A 9,953-nucleotide genomic window follows, 5' to 3' on the forward strand; every position below is an offset into this window, starting at 1 on the left:
AAAGACCTCTCGCATGCTTCTTTTTAAAGAAGTGGAATGAAATCAGATTTTGTGAAAGCGCAATTGCAACTTCTCGGGCCTTTTCGTCGATCATAATAGCCGATCATTCCCATTGGTATGAGGGTGTTTGATTATTAAAAATGAAATGCACAATGGATAGCGAACTGGAGGATTTTGCAATGCAAACATATTAAACATATTCAAATGAAATTATCTTTTCCGTTTATAAATCGCGCTCTTCGTTTTTATTATTAATAATTTTGTAGTACACAGTGGGTTATTATGTATTTTATTGCAGCTGTACATGAATCCGAAAGCTATAAATATAATAATATGGTGCCATTTCGTGTGTTCGTGTTTACGTCCCGAAAATCGAAAGGCGAGGACACGAAAACAAACCTATTCGTCATTATTTTGACTTTCTCCTTTCGGGGCGAAGACACGAAGACAAGAAATATTCTAAGCGAAACTTTAACACGTGAAGGACGAAAATTTCATTGTTTAAGTTTTCGTTGTCTGGCAGGGGCAAAAATCCTTTTCGTTGTCTCGCCTTTTTAAACCCAAAGGTCGGATAATAACGAAAAATACGGGCAGAATTTTCGTGTTTTGCTCCCGTGGATTTTTCCGCCCAGAAACCCGAAAAAAATTCGGAAGTAACGACAATGACATTATTGAGGGTTTCGCCTTTTCCTGGTAGGTGTTTAGGGGCGCATAACTTAAACTTGGTTGACGAATTAAGCTTATGACGGATATAGAATATATAGAAAACTGCTGGAAGAAGGAATTTTTCGAAGAAAAACTGTTGACCAATAAGATAAATAAGGGAAAACATTCAATGTGTCAAATTGCCGTTGGGTATATAATAGGCGAGGTCGAGAGATACTCGATCAGATGGTTTTTTTTTTTTGGTTTAGTTTTTTCAAGGATGGACAATATCAAAATTTTTTGATTAAATAAAAAAATATTATAGTTTTTAAATTTTTGTTATTTTTTCCCTAAATTTTTTCTTTTTGATTTTAAATATTTAATTTTGCAGTATTATAATAAATTTTTGTTTTTCTTTATGTTTAATTATATTATTGTAAAATTTCCCATAATTTTGGTTAAAACCTTTCCCAAAAAAAGGTTTTTCAAAAATTTGTTTCAAATATTTTTTTAAAAATTTATGCGTTTTTTGGGTTAAAAAATATACGTTTTTTAATATATTAATGCATTTTTTAAACAATTATAAGGGATTTTTTTGGGTATTGAGTGCAAATTTTAAAAAAAATTTTTCAGAAAAATTAACGGGGATTTTATTTTTTTTCCACCCAAATTGTGTTTACCCGGGGGAAAAAATTAAATTTAAATATTATGGAATTATTGCACATTCTATTATTTTTTCTGTGTTCGCTATTCACTTAGAAAACTGCGGACTATTTAGATATATAGAGAAAAATATTTTGCCGTGAAATTGTTATTCATTTTATAATGTCTGCAAGTTTATTTTATAATGCCTGCAAGTTTGATATATTGTATAAAATCATGTCGACAATCTAATAAAATAAACAGAGCTAACCAATTATATATTTAAGCCTTAAATCACTTCTTATTTTATATGGTCAGCAAATTTAAAGATCTTTACATTCAGGTGGCGCCCACAGGGGATTCTGTCATTTATTTTTTTTCCTTTCCCACTATGTATATAATATAACAAGGGGTACAACTCAAAATTGCTCAAATCACAAAAAAGTAAATATAACGCAGTATACAACAGTTTTTTTCCTTTTGATTGTTGGACATTGATTAAAGAATCGATAATTTAAAAAAAAAATGACACACTTTGTTACATGGAGAAGATATTATTAAAAATAACCTTTCATGTTTCATTTTTTACACACGTTCGTAAAATTTGGGTTTGTAAATTACACGTGTAAAACGACATCTTATGCAAACGTATGCTCATATAAGAAAGTTTAATCATGAAATCGGCTAAAAATCAATCATCTACCACAATCAATGATGCAATCATTATCTTCTGGTACAAATTATTGTAACAATTATTGTTTGTTTTGATAATTTCTATCCTCGGCTTCCATTTTGATGTTGCCCGTATGTTCCATGCGTAAATCTAACTTCTGTTAGTAACTGTCAATTTTATTGGCTAATGAATAATAATAATAATCCGGATAATAACGACAAATAGAGGTTTTTTATCAGCCAATGAAAATTCTCGGAACATAAACACACCTGCAAAATGGACGACAACTTGACAGCCTATGTAAATATTGAAATCTTAGCTATTTCCTGCAATGTTACAGGTTTTAATGAAGTGTTTGTAGTAGAACTTGGGTAATGGCTCGTTCATATATTAACTTCTACAATAACTTTGATGGAATAGAGGATATTTTATACAGTTTACACGTGTGAATGCATTTTACGAACCCGTGCTGGTAGTGCGAGGCCACGACTTGTGTCCCTTGTTTATATTATATATATAGGTGGAATAAAATAATGACAGATGTCGCTGTGGTGGCTCCTATATGACTGAAATACTGTTTGGAAAAGGCGTAAATGAAACAAACAAACATTCAGGCGAGGAAATGCTGACCAGTTAAACATAGAGTAGAATCTGCTGACCAGTTAGATATAATTAATGGGAAAATGCAGACCAGTTATAGATATTTAGAGAAAAATATATGTTGCCGTGAAATTGCTATTCATATTTTAATGCATGCAAAAGTTATATATTATATAAAATCATGTCGACCATTCAATTAAGTAAAAAAACTTCTGACCAATTAAACATTTATTAAAATTGAATTAAGCCGTAAAACTCTTCTTATTCTATATTCAATTCAATATTTTATTTGGCTTTAAACTACATATATCATATAGCCATTATTACATAATATAGTTAAAGTGTAAGACATTTTAACAATAAACTGTTCATAATACAGTACAAAATGTTTTCGGAGAAGTTATTTACAATATATCTTCATGACATTTAGCAATTAATAATATTAGATATATTCTTAATGTTGAAATAAATTGTTATTGTTGGCAATTAACAATATGAGATATATACTGAATGTTGAAATAAATTGTTAACTGTATACAAATTCAATCATACAATATGTTTACAGATATGTTATTTACGGTATGTCTTTATGTAGATCTAACAATATACAAGTTAATCAGATTTTTGCATTTAATTTGGAAAACTTGTTCCGGTTAGGTGGTTTCCTGCTTACAGCTGTTGGTGCATGATTGACACCAGCTGCAATCGTGCCAATCGCAACTTTTCGACCCTTTCCGTCACTCTTCGAATTAATGATAATAACCGCGGTAGTTCCGATTGCAATCGTGACAATTCGGGCGATTCCGTCATACTGCGGAATCAGACGAAGTAATATTACGGAAATCTAAGCTATTTAAGATACTTCGGTAATCCCAGTTTGTTTATATAAATAGGATTTCTATTTTTACTTGATTTATCTGTTTAAACCGTAATAAATTATAAACGAAATTGTTCCGTTTCAATTCTTTTTCAAGACGCAAAAGTTAGTTTCTTTTATAATTGTTTTTGTCTGTATTAGTTTTATACAATAGAGAATGGTTACTGTGGTAGTATTCCGTCTCCAAAGGGTGATCCTGCTTACCAAATCACACAGAATATTAGTGCATGATCGAGTTATATTTAGATCTAATGAACGCAATTCAACGTCTTGGTGAGGTAATCTAAAAATAGCCTATGCATATCATTAACCTTACCACGTGCTGATCTACATATCGTGTAACATAGTTGATAGGCTTATTAATTGGTAGTGGGTACGTAACGAAGTATTTTAGTGCATTTACTTGTCCATAAAGATGCTATATAAATGAAATTGGCAACTGCCAAAACGAATGATTTCTCTGCGAAAAAAGTGGAAATGAAATGTGCACACTTGTTTCCCTTCAGTCTCCACGTTAGTATTTTTACGATTGATTATTTTCTTTATTAGTTTTATACAATAGAGAATAGATTTTAAATTGTTTTGACAAAAAATATTCGTTTTCACAAAAAAAACTAAATAAACCCTTTATGATATATGTAAAATACCGTATTTCAAAAAATTGTGACAAAAAAACCCAATTTTTAAGGGTTGGGATGAAGGCACAACTGTGCAAGCCTTTCCTTTTAAAAGGAAACTTTATCTTACTTTAAGTGAAAAATAGAAACATCTTGCCAAGCTCCTTTTCACTTTTAGAAGACATTAAAGTTTCCATTTTTGTATTTTCTGATCGCAAGATCAGTAAATACATAGCTAACATCCACGGTCTAACACAAAATTTCCTAACAGTCCTAACAACGCAAAGTAGTTCTCACTCAAAACTGCTTAAAAACCAGCAGTTTAAAAGAAAGAACAATTTTTGTTACAAGTGTCCAACAAATTACTACATATTCAAACTTTAAAAGTAGCGTTGGCTTATAGAATTGTCAATAAATGCACACTCACAAATTACGCGGATGAATATGATTTTAATCAATGAAAATGCTATTTTTAGCGATGTCGATTACAGAATACTACACAAATAAATCTGACTGCCGAGTAGTTGAATATATAGTTTCTACATGTTGGACTGTTTGGGCGAGAAGATTTTTGCTAAATTATTTACTTCAATTTTAAACAACAGGTTTACCCTGAACAAAATACCCGAAATGCAATGGAAATTCTAAATTTAGAATGACTTGATTTTATTCAGCCTCTGTTTTATAACTTCTCCTTGGTGCAGGGGTAACGCGCTCTAAACCATTGTTTTAATGTATATAAATGTCTTCATTATAAAAAAATGGCTGAGATTTAGAGTATTGTTCTTTAATTATTTTTCAAAATTGACGAGGCTGAGATTTGCTTAAAGTATTTAGATTGTTTTTTTTTTCTTTTTCTTTTAAATTATACATAGACTTTGGTATACGTTTGATCTTGTTATAATTGATTTTGCATTAACAAACTCTTCAAATAATATAGGTTATATTATTTTGTTTTTTAACAAAAACATTCCATGCTTTGTTCAATTCTTTTCTTGCGGTGAAACAGTCCGAGTTGAAGGTTTTTTTTATCACAATTGTTTGTTTTAGTTTTATATGTACTTCCAAAAACTTTGTGAGAACAGTCATTCAATACCTGCGTGAAAGAATTTACAAGTGAATTAATATCATCGGAATTACGTCTATTTAAAATATCAAGAAAATCACACTGCTTTGTGATAAGAATTGAGTGAAATCCATTTATTTTGTTTGCAAAAAGTCATTAGGCTGAAGTATACAAAGATCAGATATTACACAAAATCGTCAATATTCAGTAAAAAATAATCTACCACACTTGATCCGTGAAATGAATGAATACTCGCTTTACCTATGGAAAGCCTTGACTGTCTTATGATTACAAACCTAAACATTGTCATGTCCAAATAGCAATACATTGAGTCAACCTTTCCTTAAACAATGTGCACGCATCAATATATTATGTGGATCCATCTTTATATGTAGTCAACTGAACAATATATGATGTCAAAGTGTCTTTATATGGAAAGCCATGGCTGTCTGATATTGTTCTTTTTCAATTTATTTAACCATTTGGATAATATATAAGTTCACTTCGACTACATATGATTTGAGCACACCTTCTTTTTTAACCGGAATCCATTATATTAACCCACAGTTACACTATATGAAACCATACCGTCAGTGTATGAAACTGAGATAGCAATATATAAGATGATTTTGTCAATATATGATTCCAGTTCTTCAATATATTATACCACAGTAGCCATGTATGGAATCAGATGCCCTTTTATGAAACCAAATTATCAATATATCAATTCATTTTACAATATATGAAACCAATTTATCAATTTTTTAAACCAAAGTAGAAATATATAAGTTGGTTATCACATTATATGATACCAATTCTTCCATATATGGTACCAACGCAGCCCTAAATGGAACCAGATATCCATATATTGAACCGATTGTCTATTGTTTACATACAATTTATTATCGACGATTCGTGTCTTGTTTCCGCGGTTTTCTTCTCGTTTGCCGTGTTCGAAAAGTGCCTTCCTTGCCTCCCTGTATTGTTGTGGTGATTGTTTTCCTACGCCTAGGTTTGAATATTTGAGCAACTTTTTATGGGGTCTTTATATATTGTTTTAGCGCACTGCTACGCGATCTGCATATCTGTGAAATTTTACCACAATGGGGCGTGGTTTTCGAGCCCTCTGTCCCCCTAATCTGTGTGCTCTATATTTTACTCTCTTTACATTCAGGCGAGGAAATGCTGACCAGTTAAATATATATTGTAATACTATCGGAAATTTTTTTCTGTATAAACAAAGAAGGCCCGAAGCGTGCATTATTCTACAACAATGCACTTTTATTAATGCCGTTCTTATTATCTCCCTGTGTATTTTCACATTGAGGGTGCCATTTGCTTTGAAAATATGATTAAATACACAAAAAACAGATTTTGTCGAATCTTGTTGTAAAAACTATCTAAAATTAAAGAAATTGGTCTAACTCAGAAAAGATTCCGAACACCAATATCTTTAATTCAGTCGTGAACGCTGCACAGACGTTTAAAGTGTTGTTTACGTGACGTAACAACAGCGCCAAACAGCACGTGCAAAACAATCAAATCAAGTACGCTATTTTAATATCGCAAACGAGTACAGTTTTACATTTATTTCACATTTTATAATAATTTGTATTTGGCTTGAAATATAGAGTGAAATAAAATAAACAAACAAAGTTTTATCAACGTTTTCAAAATTCGTTATTCTCAAAATGTTTCCACACGACAGTTTTTTTCAGCCCACTGGAACAGCCTTTAAAGAACTTTCTATTTGAAACTCTGAGGCGAAAACAAATTTAACCACCAAACAAAGTCCAACTTTTTATAAGAATAATTAACAATTTTTTCTTGACTGTTAGAATAGAAAAACATATTAATTCTTCGTGCATTATTGTATAATATAGCACGTTTTTCGTTCAAATGCTTTGTAATTTATCACTCAGGCCTACCGGCCTTCGTGATAATATTACTACGCATTTGAACTCAAACCGTGCATTATTCTACAACTGTTACAATGCACTCAGAATTGATATCTTTTTCATAAGTAGAATCTGCTGATCAGTAAGATATATAGAGAAAAATATATTTTGCCGTGAAATTGCTATTCATATTTTTAATGCATGTAAATTTTATATATAATATAAAATCATGACGACTATTTAATGTAGTAAAAAAACTTCTGATCAATTTAACATTAATGTGAATTGAATTTAGCCGTTAAACTCTTTTTATTCTATATGGTCAGCAAATTTAACGCTCTTAACATTCAGGCGAGAAAATGCTGACCAGTTAAACATATATTGAAAATGCTGACCAGTTAGATATATAATTTAGTTAAAAACTGCTGACAAATTATTAAAGAGAGAAAAATGATATCTTGCCGTGAAATTCTTATTATTTTTTTTAACTCACTTGAGCTAGCTCAGGGTGAGCTTTTTGGATCTTTGAATGTCCGTCGTCCGTCAGCACGTGTTCGTTAACACTCTCGTGGTCACATTTTTACCACAATCATCATCAAACTTTGTCATGATGCTTATCTAGTTGATAGCGCGGATGAGTACGAACATGGGTCATCTCGGATGCAAAACTAGGTCACAGGAGCTAAAAATGGAAAACCTTGTTAACACTTAACACTCTAGTGGTCACATTTTTGAATCAATTATCATCAAACTTGGTCAGGATACTTGTCTAGGTAATTGCTCGGACGAGTTTAAACATGAGTCATCTCGGATGAAAAACAAGGTCACAGGAGCTAAAAATAGAAAAATCATGTTAACACTTAGTAGCTACTGTTTTGATCCAAATATCCTGTAAATTGGCCTGAAAGTTTGTTTGATGATATCTAGGTCACACCGCCCAAATATGGAAAAACCGTGTTAACACACTAGTGGTCACATTTTTTACTTAATTAACGTCAAACTTGGTCAGTATGCTTGTCGTAGTAATTGCTCGGATGAGTTCGAACATGGGTCATCTCGCATGAAAAACTAGGTTTTGCCTACCAAAGTTCCTTTACTCGACGTTGAAAATTTTTCTTTACACATCCGTAAAATACAGACATAAAAGCGACGTACAAGTAATTTGTGCCAAGGATAACACAAGCGCGTGTTATTTCTAAACTCTTTATTAAGATAAACCGAATAAATAAACACTAGCTCTGGAAACGCTTTTACAGAGATTTCTTGAAATCGCTGGCAATGTTGATTTCGTAATCCATTATTTCAGAGGCGGTGGTGCATCGGTTGCTGCAAATGCTTTCGTCAGCGATGTCACGCTCGGTGGAAACGTGATAAGAGCAAAGGCGGCTATGTTGTCGGTTCTTTAGCTAGAATTGGTTTATAATGTCATTCAGAATCCAGGGCGTTCTTTTAGAATTATTTACGTACCCGTCTGCCCCTGCGAATATGGTGTTTGTTGTTATTTTAGTTAAGGTAATATTTGTAAAGTGATAAATTAATTATCATTCAGGTCGAGTTGTTTACAGTATAAGGCGTTGTTTTCGTTTGAAATAAGAATTAAGTCTTCAAAATAAAGGTTGTACCCAAAATTCATTGAAAATAATCATTTTTTACAGAAAGAGCTTTTATTGACGTTTAAAGACTCAAGAGAAAAAGACACATGCGAACAGAATGTGTTTATTTTGAACTAAACTGAGTTGGGTATTATCATACGGAAATTTTGATACTTCTGTGGCCCAAAAGCAGCCTTTTGAAAATTTTGTATTAACTTGCCATGTTTTCTTGAATTGACCATAGGTTTGCAAACATTCATAAGTAATTCCTTACTTTTATAATCTCGCCTGTAATTATGCATGGAGAGGCACAAGGTGTATTTCTCAAAAAGTGAAGCTGGAATATCGCTATATGGCCTTTTTGTGTTGGTGTGACCTCAAATCCGGCAAAACAAATGAACAAAGCCTACACAAAATATGAATTTTTATTGCACATCGATAAAGTACGCAGAGGATATTTGTACGCGTACTAAGATATATTCTTTGAAAACTTCTTGAATATCATATTTAACATGACATCAATTTATTTTGAAATTTTGTAATTTAACACCTGTAAACAGTAGAATTTTTTAACAATATGACAAGATAAAACAACGTTTTATATGTTTTAAGCTCAGTTATCACAAAGTGACATGGTGAACTTTTGTGATCGCTTTTCGTCCGGCGTCCGTCCGTCCCTCCGTAAACTTTCACTTTAAACGATACCTCCTCATAAACCGCTATGCCAATTTTATCCGAACTTTTTCACAGGAATGTTTCTTTTGTAGCCAACTTTAAAAAAAAAATCAAAGAATTTAGTTCCATGCAGAACTCTGGCTGCCATGTCAACTGAAAGAAAAATATAAATCTTCTTTGATAAAACCAAAGGAGCTACAGCTTAAATATTTGACATGAAACATCGTCTAGTCAGTATCAACAAAATTTATTTACATAAAAGCCCTTGGGTAAAAATTGGCACCGCCCCCTGGGGGTCATTATTTTTCCTTATAAGTATGTAGTAAAAACTTAAATAATCTGCTTTTAAAAACCCAACGTGCTAAAGCATATATATTTTGCATGAAACATCTTCTAGTTTGTGTCTACCAAGTTTGTTAAAATAAAAGACCAGGGTTCAAAATTGGCCCGCCCCCGGGGGAAACTAGAATCACTGTATTAGTGCACTGTATGTTATCAGATGCGATAAGCAGGCATAATATTTTCCCAACTGATGAGTTGGCTTAGCTACATAAAGTCAAAGTTGATGTTCTTGACAAAAACTTAATCATAACTTGATCACCAAACATCAAGTTGAAGTTTCAACCAAGTATAATATTACGTGACTTAGGTATAGCATTTACGACAGA

Source organism: Ruditapes philippinarum, unplaced genomic scaffold (genome assembly GCF_026571515.1).
Source record: "Ruditapes philippinarum isolate M1 unplaced genomic scaffold, ASM2657151v2 ctg316_1_1_1_1, whole genome shotgun sequence".
Taxonomy (NCBI): domain Eukaryota; kingdom Metazoa; phylum Mollusca; class Bivalvia; order Venerida; family Veneridae; genus Ruditapes; species Ruditapes philippinarum.